Source organism: Hevea brasiliensis, chromosome 3 (assembly GCF_030052815.1).
Source record: "Hevea brasiliensis isolate MT/VB/25A 57/8 chromosome 3, ASM3005281v1, whole genome shotgun sequence".
Taxonomy (NCBI): Eukaryota; Viridiplantae; Streptophyta; class Magnoliopsida; order Malpighiales; family Euphorbiaceae; genus Hevea; species Hevea brasiliensis.
The window spans coordinates 84,547,838-84,561,814 of NC_079495.1; positions in this window are offsets into that span (position 1 = coordinate 84,547,838).

Consider the following 13,977-nt stretch of genomic DNA (forward strand, 5'->3'; position numbering starts at 1 on the left):
TTATTACATGAGCTAGGTAAGCTTCATACCCCTTCCGAATCATTCTCCTAGCAAGTGCAGTTGAAATGAGATTTGATGGCAATAACTGTCTCTCCCCATGTATTACTACATCTGTATACTTGGGAAGACCAAAAGTGACTGTCTTCAGTCTACAGTCAATCATAACATGATGCCTGGCTAGCCAATCCATGCCCAAGATGATATCATAATCTCTGAAGGGCATTTCAATCAGATCAGATAGGAATATATATCCTTAGATCACCAACGAACAATCCTTATATAATCTGTTCACCTTAACCTCTTATCCTAAAGGACTAGTCACCAACACATCAAAGTCCATTTCACGCAAGGAATGGCAGCAGAACACACAATTCTAGTACTAGCATACGAATGTGTAGAACCAGGATCAAATAGTACATAAACATCTCCATCAAAGATGGAGAATGTACCAGTAACAACGTCTGAAGTTTCAGCTTCTTCTCTCTGGAACATGGTGTACACCCTAGCTAGTGCACCACTCTACTCTGGTTGGTTTGCTATACTCTGACTACCAGAAGTACTACCTTTACCTTTGCCTCTGCCTCAGCTGACTGATTGTGAACCTCTCTGGGCAGAACTTTGGACTGATCCTTCAGAGGTGGTAGGTGGCCCAAATCTACAGGCATTGGAGCAATCTATAGAAAAATGCCCGTTCCACCACAATTATAGTAGGCACCTATGGCCTTATTGTTAGCAGTATGCCCTAAAGCATATCATTTAGTATGTATCTTATAGATATTTTATTAATAAAAGGCAATTTCAATTTTTCGTTTACATAATGCATGTATGTGTAATAGAAAAGGTCCATTGATATTTTGTTAGAAATTCTATTCTTAAGTTGTTAAGAATATGAGTGACAGTATTTCTAGCACAAAGTATCATAAATTGGTTCACAATCGAGGATACTTCACACAGGACATGACTTATCCAGAAAGATTGTAATCATGTTTATTCCCAAGGTATTTATATGAGATATAAATAAGATGGAATGGTGAGTCTCATACCATATAACAAACATGATAGGCACTTATACATGATAAGTAGGCCGAACCAGTGACGCATATGACAAGCACATGGAGGTTACTCTTGTCAATGCATTGTCATATTTCATATCAGTGCATATATCTTGTATATAGGTGGTTTGAGTTTGATACTGCTTTCATACTTATATTGTGTATGGGTATATGGGCATGCGTTGGCTCCTACTAGTTATATATGGAGGTAGGTGTTGATCAAGATGGAATCTGTTACCCTAAGTAAATAGGGATAAAGTCTTATATTTATTTAATTATTCTTGATATTTCAAGTTCCTGGCCAAGACAGACAGATTTAGTCAGAAAATAGTTTCTGATAAGAAATCTAATTAATCAAGTACTGGAATTAAAAGAGAACATAATATCCATAGCAAGTGGCGTTTAACATAAACCATAACTCTAGCTCGAATTGAGATTTTGTAACAGAGAGTGTGACACCCCTTACCCGTCTACAGTATATCCGAGTAAGCTATGTCACACGGTGTACCGGAACACTCCATTTTATCTTAATTATTTTTATTCTTCCTTAATTAATTTTTAAGATAGTTTTGAATATAACTTGTGAAATATAATTCATTTAAGTCATTTATTTAAATTATAATTTATTTGAGGTTCCAAAAATTTTATAGAAAATCGGCAGAGTACCGGCTAAAAATGGAGAAAACAGTTCTTCGGAACCTGTGAAAAACACTTCCAATAATCATATTCAATCATTCTCAAACTCCAATATCAAAATCTCAATATAATTTTTATTGTCAACAACATCTCCATTTCTCAATCATTCATTTCTCATGGTACTCATATATAAGAAATAAGTAAATACTCAAATTTTCCATTCATAATCACAATTTTCATTATTTACATGAACATCAAAATACATTACATAAGTTTCATTTACACAAAAGAAAATAAAAGTTAGTTACAAAATACCAAAATGAAACCTAGTGTCCTACCAATGCACTGAAAATGGTGAGGTGACACGGACACTATGCAGAGCTGCAGGAGGTCTCACCCAGTCTGTGGTCTACCGGGCTCTCGGTCAGGATCTCCAGAACCTACGCGTGGCAAAAGCAACGCGCTAAGCAATAATGCTTAGTGGTGCCAGTAATAAAATAAAAAAAATAACATAAAATAAATATGCTTGAATATATTGGTTTATTATTGCAAATAAATTTTCGATGAGTATTTGTAGTCTTACTTATTTTGTACTTGTCATATTCATTATTTCATTAAATTTGTCCACTTTTATTTTTGGTTGCCCAAGTAACCTATACTGGACGACTGGACTGGATAAACGGGTAAACTGGCACTGGGTATCAAGTACCTCGGGCCGTCACACCATCGGTCACATATGTATCTCCCGGTGTGCAACAGAACAGCTAATAAGCTGTAATAACATCAGGCACTAGGCCAAATTTCAATACAAGGTCAGAATGGCTAAAAGCCATGAAATCACATAATGACATAATGCCATGTGCAGTACTGCTAACTGAACCCTATTGGCATGCCAAACTATCCAAACCAATCTTGTTAGGTATACTAGGGCATTTGTCACTTTGGAATCTTTCAATTTTTGAATTTCAAGTTTTGGTGTTACTATTCCCTTCATTAGTCAACAAAAATGTTGACTTTTGTATAGAAAATAGGTACATTGGTTTTAACACTTCCAACATACCACGTTTTGCATTCAAAATTTGTTGGCATTGATTACCAATACCATTTCTAAGCTTAAAATTAATGGAGCAGAATTTTCAGTTTTTATACCCTTTTTTTACTGTTCCATTAGTTACTGTTGTAGTGGGAATTTGAGAAAATGATAAACATGAAAGTTGTTCCTTATTTTGTCTAGTTGAATTTCTTTTTTGAATCACTTCATTTGGAGTTTTGTAGCTCAAGTTATGGTCCAAAAATCACAACTGGCCGGATTGAAAATTTTCAGAACTGACCATATCTATAGTGCAGTAAACAGTAACTTCCACTCTCTTGTTGAATAGGTTATGGTCATAATTTGGGGTAGATTCCTTCATGAACGTTGTTGGTCTATATCTCAGCTTGTTGCTGGTAAAATTTCAGGTCAATTGGGCCATTCTACACTGAGTTATGGCCAAATGAACAATCACTATTCATTTAGTCATTCTGCAGAAACTGGTTGCAGGACACCCGGATTGAGGCAAGTTTTTGGTACACTTGGTTTGGTCTTATGGGCATGGTTTCTTCACCAAAGTTGTGCCATTATGTGTCTAGTTTCATGTCCAATTGGCCAAACACCAATTGAACCTACACAGCCCAAGTTATGGCTATCCAAACAGGCTGGACTCACAGCCACACCTGCAGGTCACACATGGCAGCCCTATCAACCTCAAATCCCACAACCCAATTCACTTCATTTTTTATTCAAACCAAACCAAATGGTCACTAATTGACCATTAAAACCTACTTCCATCATCACAAGATCAAATCTCATTCTTCAACCTAAACCCTAACTCAACAATTCAAAACCATGCATAATCATTGAATTTATCAATTCACCTATAAGTCACACTTTAAGGGCAGCCATACTTGCATGTTAGCTCCCCAAAAATTATCACCATATTACCCTAACCATGGCTGCCAAAATTTAGGGTTAGCATACCAATGTCTTTCATCAAATTTCTTGGTCATTTGCTCACCTATGTAGTTCTTAAACTTGAAATTAAAGTGAGATTCAAAGGTTTAGGTCACTAACCTCTTATGGAATGAATTTCAAACTTATCAAAGCTCCTCCTTTCTTCTTCCTTTTGCTGTATTTAGCTTTCCCAAAGTGTAGAAATAATTTTTTGTGAAGACCAAGATGAGTTTCAAGGAGGTTTAATGGGTTATCTCAAGCTTTCCTAAGCTCCCATGGAGGTTTCTCTTCTCTTTCCCTTTCTCTTTCTCTAATATTCCCGTTGGTTTGGGAAGAAAATGGTTGCTGGAATTTTCCTCTTTGTTTTCCAGCCCATTTGGGCTCTTTTAACTTAGTTTATGCCATGTGTCACCATGTAATTGGGTGAAGGCACACTAATGACATCATGTGATGTCATAAATTCCCATTTAATTCATTTTTTTTCTTTTCTTTTCTACTCATTTTCAATTCAATTTTTAGTAATATTTATTCATATTTTATGTTATAATAATTATTTACTTAACTGGACAAGTCGGCCAAAAATCGTCTCTGAAGGCGAAATGACCAAAATGCCCTCCGTTTGGCTTAACGGGTCAAAATTGTCTGTACCGATTGAAAAATTTTTCTAAATATTTTATTGGAATTCTAATGCTATAGGAACCTCAATGACCCTTCTCTGGAGTCCCAAAATTTATTTTATGAATTTTCTCTCGAGTCTAGGGCTCCTAGTTGTGAGAACCGCAACTTCCCACTGGGTTACCCATCGCTTGGGCATCGACTTATTTTACTTGGTTGTATTTTATTTCTAAAATTTTTTCTAAATTTTTCTTATTAATATTTGAGTTAATTATGGTTCCTCACTTTAGTTTAAATATTTTTCCAGACGTTCTAGCTGTCCGAACCGACACTGGTCACCGGGACAGTAGAATGTACGGAGTTGCTACAGGGAGGGTGTTACAGAGAGATTCTAGTGCATGGTAACATATGATTATAGGTTCATTTAAGGTATTCTTTGTTACTGATTGGGTGGCCATGGCATGCTATTCTAGGTGTCAACCATGGTTTATGAGATGTCTAAAATGATTTAGAGAAATTATTTATGGTAAGAAAGAGTTTTGCTGATATTAAGAGTTAATATCATATCTTATTGCCAATTAGTGATGAGCCTAGTGAGTCACACACATACACAAGATAATCACTAAGTAAAATATGATTTAATTGATTAATTAAAGAGTTTAATTAATTAATTAAATAGGTTTGGTTTGCAATAAGATTACAAAGTCTCTAGCATGACTTGAAACCAAATGTAAGTTATTGAATGTATAGTATAAGTTAAATTTATATTTAAAGTGTTTAAATATGAATTTAATTGTGAGAAATTAATTAATAGAGATTAATTAATTAATTTATATTTGATATAAATTGATTAGAAGAGAAGAAATAATGATTTTGGGTTGAGAACTTACAACATAAGGGTAATTTGGTCATTTCACATGGTGACATGTGGCACCATGAGATGGTGACACATGGCATCATATAAGTTTGCCATTTGTCTTCCTAGCATGCAAGGTGATCAAAGTTAAGATTAAGTCTAGCTTTGATACTTGACTTAATGTGATTAAGTCAATTAAAAATAAAATGAAAAGTAGTGATGACATGTGGCATAGGGTTTAAGTGATTACTTGACCTAATTATATAAAGAGATGATATAAGAAAAAAAAAAAGCCACCCTCTCCATTCTCTCTTATGTGTGGTGGCATATCTCTCTCCCTCCCTTCTCTTCATTTTTTCTCATCAATTCAAGGAGAATCACTTCATTCCCTTTGAATTAAAATTGCTAGAAATTATTTCTAGTGTCCTATACACACATACAACCTCTTTAAAGGTAAGAACCCAATTTATAATTGGTTGGCAAAGGCTTGAGAAGAAAATTGGGGGCTGCCCATTGGTGATCTTGGTGTGTGTAACACCCCTATGCTCGGTAGTGTGTTCTACTATTCCGGTGACCAGTGTCTGTCTGGACAGCTAAAATGCCTAGAACTATATTTAAATATTAGTGAGGAGACATAGAATAATGAAATACAAGAAAATAAAAGACAAGAAAAAAAAAGGAAAAATAATAGCAATGAAATGTTACCAAGTTAAACTAGCCGAGAACCCTAGCGATGGGTGATCGCACCGGGAAGTTGCGGCGTGGACCGTTGACTAGCCTTGCACCGCAGGGAACCCTAGAAAATATTTTTAAGACATAATTAAAGACCTATTGAAGTATAAATATCAAAGAAAAATTAATTAATTAGTACAAAGAAAAATGAGAAATCGAGAAAATGACAAAACTCGGTGTTACCGAAAAATCGGGAATGCAACCCGAACAGGGGCATTGTAGTTATTTGACATCCCGAGTTGTCTTTTGACCTAAATTTCCATTAAAAATAAATGATATTACACTTGGAAAATTTCATGAAAAATTTAATTGGTGGTACATAGTTTAAATAGCAAAAGATGGGAGTTAAGTGTGGGAATGTGAAAACTTTGATTAAACAAATATTAAACTTTTATTAGTGGTCCACTAACTCCACTTAAGTGGACATGTAATCAGCATATTGTAGACAGAAACTCATCTTCTTCAACATTGCAAAAACCAGCCAAAAATGGAAGAAAGGAATTCCTCCATGGTCGAATTGTCCCAAGCTTCATGCAAGCTTGTTTAAGCAATTTTTCCCCTAAGTTCCTTCATTAACCTTGCTCCCCAAATCACAAGGAAGACTTAGATAGCAATCTTAAGAAGTTTAGTGAAGGTTTTGAAGAGTTTCAAAAGTGGTAAGTATGTATTTATAATTATTGTTTCATTAAACTTTGTATGGATGTTATGGATAGTTGAATTGTGAAAGGATTTTTGAAGTTTGATGAGTTAAGGGAGAGGTATATTTTTGGCAGCCATGGAACTTCAATAAGGGCAGTTTATCCTTGCATATAAATGGTATATTAAAGTGTTGATGAAGTGTTTATGTGTGTAGGAATAAATTGGATAATGTATACTAAATGTATATGTGAAAGTACACTTGATTTTGGAAGCTTGGAAAGCTAATTGAAGAAAATTACAATAGGCAATTTGAAGTGTGGACCAAAATATGTTGTTTCATGGTTTGGTTTATGGAATTATATTGTTGAATTATGGTGCTTGTTATGGCAGCATGTATATGTGTATAAGGGTTTGAGTTTGGACATGTAAATGAGATTGTCATGTGGTTAAATTGTTTATAATTTGGACTTGGCAAATTCTGTACTATAATGTGCATATTGAGTGTGATTACAAGCTGCTAAAATGACCAACAATGTGAAGTAAAATGTGTTTATGTTATGGTACAAACCAGAATTGGCATGGATGTAACTTGGTAAGTGTTAAATGGTAATTGATGAGTGATGAACAATGTGTAATAGGGCAGTGTAGGTTTTGGCCTGGAACCTTTAATGTGTGGCTCCAATCGGTATGAGACCAATTGGAGGTGAAACTAGGCACAAAAAGTGCCAACTTTCATGAAGGAAGCTTACCAAAATTCTGCTTGGAAGGTGACTTGAAAAATGACCAAATCCGGATTCGTGCATTGAAAGCCTGAAAATTGACCATTTGGGCAGCAGTTAGTGTTTTGGCCATAACTCACTCAAAACAGGTCCAATTGATCTGAAATATTTACCATGAATAGTTGAGACATATATCTACAATTCTTATGAAGACACCAAAGCCCAGAAATGGCCAGAACCAAGCCAAATAGCTTGCATAAGTTCGGGTCCAAAAACTGGCCGAACCAAAAGTGACCTAAAAATGATCTAAAGTGACTATTTTGATACATTCTGACCAGCATTGGTAGATTGACCATAAATTGGTCTACATAACTCAGAATGACCTGAAATTTTGCCCCGCGTGCAATAAGACATAGACCTACAAGTTTTTAGTTTTGACCGAAACCCGAAAACCGAGGGAACTAGGTCATCCGGCTAGGTCAAATTAGTATACCGAAATCCGGCAAATTGCAATAAAATGCAATATACTTGAAAATGAATTTGGTAACATGTACCAACACTAAAAGGCTATTAAATGTGACATATTAGTAACATTAGAATTGACTCACTTAGAGTGCATCAAGGGTCAATATTATAGGTTGACTAATGAAATGAATTGAAGGGAATAGTACCAAGAAAATTTAAATATTGGATTTTATTGTTAGAAACAAATTCATTGAGTGTTGAAACACTTTAAATTGTGTGTTTCAGTTGAAAAGGATATTGAGAAGCATAAGGAACACTGAGTCAGAACCAAGAGGCATATATCAGAGGTTTGTGCACAATAGTTATTTCTTTTGAATTTTTCAATTGAAATAAATTATGATTATTTATATGTTATTGTTTTAAATTGTGTTTGTGCACAATAATTTTGATTTCTTATTTTCTACTTAAAAATTTATTTGAACATTATAGTTTTAAATTGTGTCTGTGCACAATACTTTTTATATTCACTGCTTTTACTAGAAAATTTATTTGGAGAAATGAGTTATGAATAATTTTTTATTGTTTTGGCTTTGAGAATCTTATTTGGAAATTATTGTGTTGCTTACTTTGCAAATGGAAATTTTGAGATAAAATGTGATTTGGGAATTGTATTAAATATTGTGATTTGGAATTGTTTTGATTCACACTTAGCATGACACTGTTATTATATTCCTCCCTCTTTGACTTATCAGTCTGGGGTGAGTGTGATTATGTTCCTCTCTCTTTGACTTGGCAATCTGAGGTGAGTGTGGATGAGTACTCATTATCTAGCTAGCTTCCTCCCTCATTGATTTTGATTAGTGGGGTGAGTGTGTCTTGTCATGGTGTACAACACGACATGTGCGGAAAAATTGTGTCATGGCCTAAATTGTGTTATTGATTGGCAACACTGTATTATTCAGTTATTTGATCAAATGGTGTTATTGATTGGCAAAACTGTGTTATTCAATTGTTTGATCAAATTTGTGTTATATGAACTTTGTAAATTATGAAATGGAATTGTGAATTATTTGATTTGTGAATTGTCAATAAAAGATTTATATATCGCATTTCAAATTGTTATTGTGCACCACTGAGTAAATTTTACTCAGCAATAGCTTACCATTGCTGTCACAGGTAGACAGACTGACAGGGCAGCAGACTAGGCTGCCAGTACTACACTAAGAGATCATCGGGTATATTGAGTATACCATATTTTGCATTTTGTATTATAATGTATGTTCACTGTATGAATATAGTGTTCTTGGTTTTGAGCAATTGTAAATTAAAATTGTACATTGAAGTTGTAAAATAAATTGTAAATTATTTTGGTTTGTAAATTTTGTGTTATATTTCTTTTCTCTCAGCCTTTAAAAATACTGAAAAATTATTGTGGATTTGAGTTGACAAATGTTGAGAAATATATTGTGTTGATCAAATGTTGGAGTTTGAGATTGAGAAATATATTTGAAGTGCTTTTTACAGGTTTTTGAAGAACTGTTTTATTCAAATACAGATGGCACTCCACTAAAATTTTCATAGAAATTACTAATAATTCAAAGGTGTTAGTTGTTTCACTTCAGTTCAAAAAAAAAAATTTTAACACCTGTAAATAATGCTCACCACTGTAAAAAGAAGTAAGAAAAGTTTTAAAATCCCTTGTAGTGTATTTAATGGGTTATTAGTAGACAAAGTTGGTAATTCATTACGTATACTACGGGATCATGTTATGCCTTACAAAGGGGTAGGGTGTGATAGTGTGGACAAGCTAGAGGGACAACACTTGGGGTCCTAGGTGCTTCATAAAGGTGCAAATTACATCCATAGTGCATCAAAGAGGTTAGTGCTCTAACTCCTCTTTTAAACTAGGGTTTAAATGAATTAATTTGTTAATTCACAATCTTGAATGGCAAACATTGATCCTAATACATATTAAAAGTGTTTTAATATGCAATTGAGCATTGAAATTAATTAGGCACATAAGAGATGTGGTATGATGCATGTAACCCTAGAAGAAAATTTTTTGAAATTCAATGCTCTAATCAACTAATCAACATGCTTCCACTCCTTCAATTGGTATCAGAGCCACTATATTTGCCATTTAGATTGATTATTGAGATTTAATTGTGTGAATTCAATTGATCTAAAGCTATTTGGATTCACCATGTGTGGCGGCAAAGAGGTGTTTATGCTTAAAGGTGGCGGTATGTTTTGAGTAATCAAGGGTGCGCATGGTTATGGCCTAATTATACAATTGTTGTACATTTTAAGGATCCATAATCAGTCCTATACCTAATTAAATTGTTTAATTAGGAATTTTAACCACACAATTAAATTTTGATTCAATTATTTGAATGAGATTCAAATATGAATTTTTAAATTTGTTTGAATGAGATTTAAATCTTAATTTTTTAGTTGAATATGAGATATTCAATTTAATTTTAGTATGTATGTTTTATTTAATTGTTAAATTGTAATATGCATGATGGATGATCATGGATAATAAAAGACCAATGTGATTGGATTTATTTCTTTTATTTTTTTTTTTGGTTGTAAAATAATTAATTTTATTTTGGTGGCATGTATTATAAGTGTTGTAATAATTTGGGTTATAATTTCATTTATTTGAGGACTTTAAAGTCCATATTCTTGTAAATTCACCTTGGTATGCCAAGGATTACAATGTAATTGGATTGCAAGAAGATTAAGGAGGTCAAGAGCATTGGTGGAACTAGTGAGAGGAATTCAAGATCAAGTATTGATTATGTACTCCTTCAGCAACTCTTGTAAAATGAATGAATGAAATGGACCTAGGAATGCCTTGATTCAATTCTTGGTGGCTCATAATTGAATCCCTTAGAAAGTCCATGATCATACCATATTCATTTTTTATCCATGTATGCATGAGATGTATGGGAATGTATGCAAGTATATGATATATGCATGCCAAATGGATAATGTGCGAAGTGAGACCATAATAGTAAAATAGTTGACCACTAAATCTTCCAAACAAATGATTAAGTTAGAAATGGTATAATTAAAGTAATTATATCATGGGCCCTTTATTAAGGCAATTATTTTAAGAAATTTTAAATACTTGCATTTGATACATTTAATTTAAGAGATTTTCTTAAGAATAATTATTAAGCATGAGATGTTGTAAATATGTAAATAAGTTGATGCCCCGTAATGGATGTGCCTGAGGACATTAAAGTTATTTGCATGTTTACTGGCTTAATGGGATCAACTTAACTAATGCACGATAAATTAATAATGGATGTGCCTAAGATTTTGAGCATTAGGGGCTAGATAAAGGATTGAACCTCACATGAGATGTGATGGGCAAAGAGTTGCTCACTTATAGTTTATTATATTTCCAATAATGGATGTGCCTGAGGATAATCAATAAGACTATAAGAATTCAATCACCCATTAGAAATCCATCCAACTAGGATTTCCGTTTCCTACTTTGGAAGTATAGGATTCGCCAAGTTAGTGGAAGGACCAATTTGATTAAAAGACCATAATAATTTTGGTTAATTACTTGATACATTTACTAATTAATTTAGTTATTTTTTGCAGTTATTCTTCTAATAATAATGAGCACACAACAACAACTACCATCCAATATCCTTGCAAGCATACTTGATCACAATAGGTTGACAGGACCTAATCTTTCTGATTGGCTAAGAAACTTAAAACTTGTCCTGAACCTAGAACATATTGGATATGTTTTAGACTCAAATGTTCCTAGTCCCTTACCTCCAGAGGCCACTCAAGAGGAATATGACACTTTGGACAAGTGGAAAGAGCATGATATGAGAGCTAAGTGTTATATGCTTGCATCTGTGAGTGATGAGTTACAAAAGCAGCATGAAAATATGCAAAGTGCTAGTGAGATCCTCCTTCACCTATAAGAGTTGTATGGTGAGCATAGCAGGAATGCTAGGTATGAGACGTCTAGGGGACAAAAAGTAGGAGATCATGTCCACAAGATGATTCGGCTTATTGAGCAGCTGGAAAATCTTGACTTTAACATAGATTTCCAATTGCAGACGGATTTGATCCTTCAGTCCCTACCTGAGTCATTTGGTAATTTTGTGACAAATTTCCATATGACTAAGCAGGAATACCTTGGCTGGTTTACCTAACATGCTTGTTATTACCCAGAAGAATATGCCAGGCAATAAAGGAAAAGAGGTAGCTTTAATTGCATCTTCTTCTACTGGAAAGTCCAATAAGAAGAAGGGCAATAAGAAAAAGAAACCTCAAGTTCCAGGACCTTCCAAGAAGATAGCCAAATAGAAAGGGAAGACCAAAGTTGATGGAGGCAAAGAAAAGTGTTTTGACTGCTAGAAGGATGGGCACTAGAAAAAGGAACTGCCCAGAGTATCTTGCTTCTTTAAAGGACAAGAAGGATACACCTTTAGAAGGTATGTCTATATTCTGTTATTTAGATACTGATGATGCTCATAGTTCATCTACAGCTTGGATTTTAGATACTGGTGCCAGTTCTCACGTTTCTTATGATATGCAGGAACTAGCAAACAGTAGCAGCTTGCATGCTTGAGATGTTAGACTTCGGATTGATGATGGCTCAACTGTTGAAGCTTTAGCCATAGGATCTAAATCTTTTAACATGTGTGGACATATTTTGTGTTTGAATAATATTTTGTATGTGCCTGATGCTTTTAAGAACATTATTTCTATATCTAGTTTGGCTAGAAATGGTTACGAATTTCAGTTCACAAATGATGTTTACAATATTTATTTTAGAAATAAATATGTTAGCTGGGGTTATATGCATGATGGTCTTTATTGTTTGGATAATAATGATAAACACAAAATGAATGCAAGCAATATAAAAGAATGCAATGCCATGATGAAAATCAACTCAAGTTCAAAATATATTTGACACTTAAAATTAGGTCATGTTGCAGAAGATAGGATTGCAAAACTGGAGAAAATGGGGATTTTATCCTCATTGGGTTCTGAACCTACTCCAACTTATGAATATTGCCTTCAGAGAAAAATGACTAGATCACCCTTTGTTGGACAAGGACTAAGAGTTAAAAATATTTTGGAGCTAATACATAGTGATGTATGTGGTCCATTTAAGAAAATGGCTAGAGGCGATTTTAATTACTTTATTACCTTTACTGATGATAAATCAAGATTTGGGTATTTGTATTTGATGAAATACAAACATGAATCCTTTGAAAAGTTCAAAGAATTTAAATTTGAAGTAGAAAATCAAACAGGAAAAAGTATTAAAACTCTTCGATTAGATTATGGAGGTGAATACTTAAGTACTAAATTTGATGAATACTTGAAAGAGCATGGCATTCTTTTCTAGCTGACTCCTCCAGGAATGTAGTTGAATGGTGTATCTGAAAGGAGAAATCGTACCCTATTAGATATGGTACGTAGTATGATGAGCTATATTGATATGCCAATCTCCTTTTAGGATTTTCATTAGAATCAGCTTTGCATATTCTAAATAGGATTCCATCAAAATCAGTTTCTTCCATACCTTATGAGATATAGCATGGAAGAAAACCAAGTCTTAAGCATGTTAAGATTTGGGATTGTCCAACTTATATTAAAAAGTTGAACACTGATAAATTGGAAACCAGATTAGAAAAAGGTCAATTTATTGGATATTCAAAAGAAAGTTTTGGATATTATTTTTATTTGCCTACATCACAAAAGGTTGTGGTAAGCAGAGATGCCATATTTCTTGAATAATAGTTCATTGAAGAAGGTGGCAACGGAAGGCAAATAGAGTTAGAATTGGAGAATTTTGACCAACCAATAAATCAAATAGATATAGATCCATCTAGTCAACCTACACCTATTGATGAAACATCTATAGTTATTCCTCGCAGATCAACGAAGATTTCTCACCCACTAGTGAGATATGGTTTTCTTCATGAAGATGAACAAGAGTTGTTTACTCATGAAGAAGTATATCATGGAGATGATCCACTTACTTATGAAGAAGCTATATCAGATATAGACTCTTCAAAATGGATTAAAGCTATGAAATCCGAAATTGATTCCATGCATAAAAATCAAGTTTGGGATCTTGTTGACCCACCTGAAGGTATTGTATCTATAGAGAATAAATGGGTTTTCAAGAAGAAAATTGGTTCTGATGGAAAGGTAGAGACCTATAAAGCAAGGCTAGTAGCGAAAGGGTTTTGCTAAAGGCAAGGAATCGACTGTGAGGAG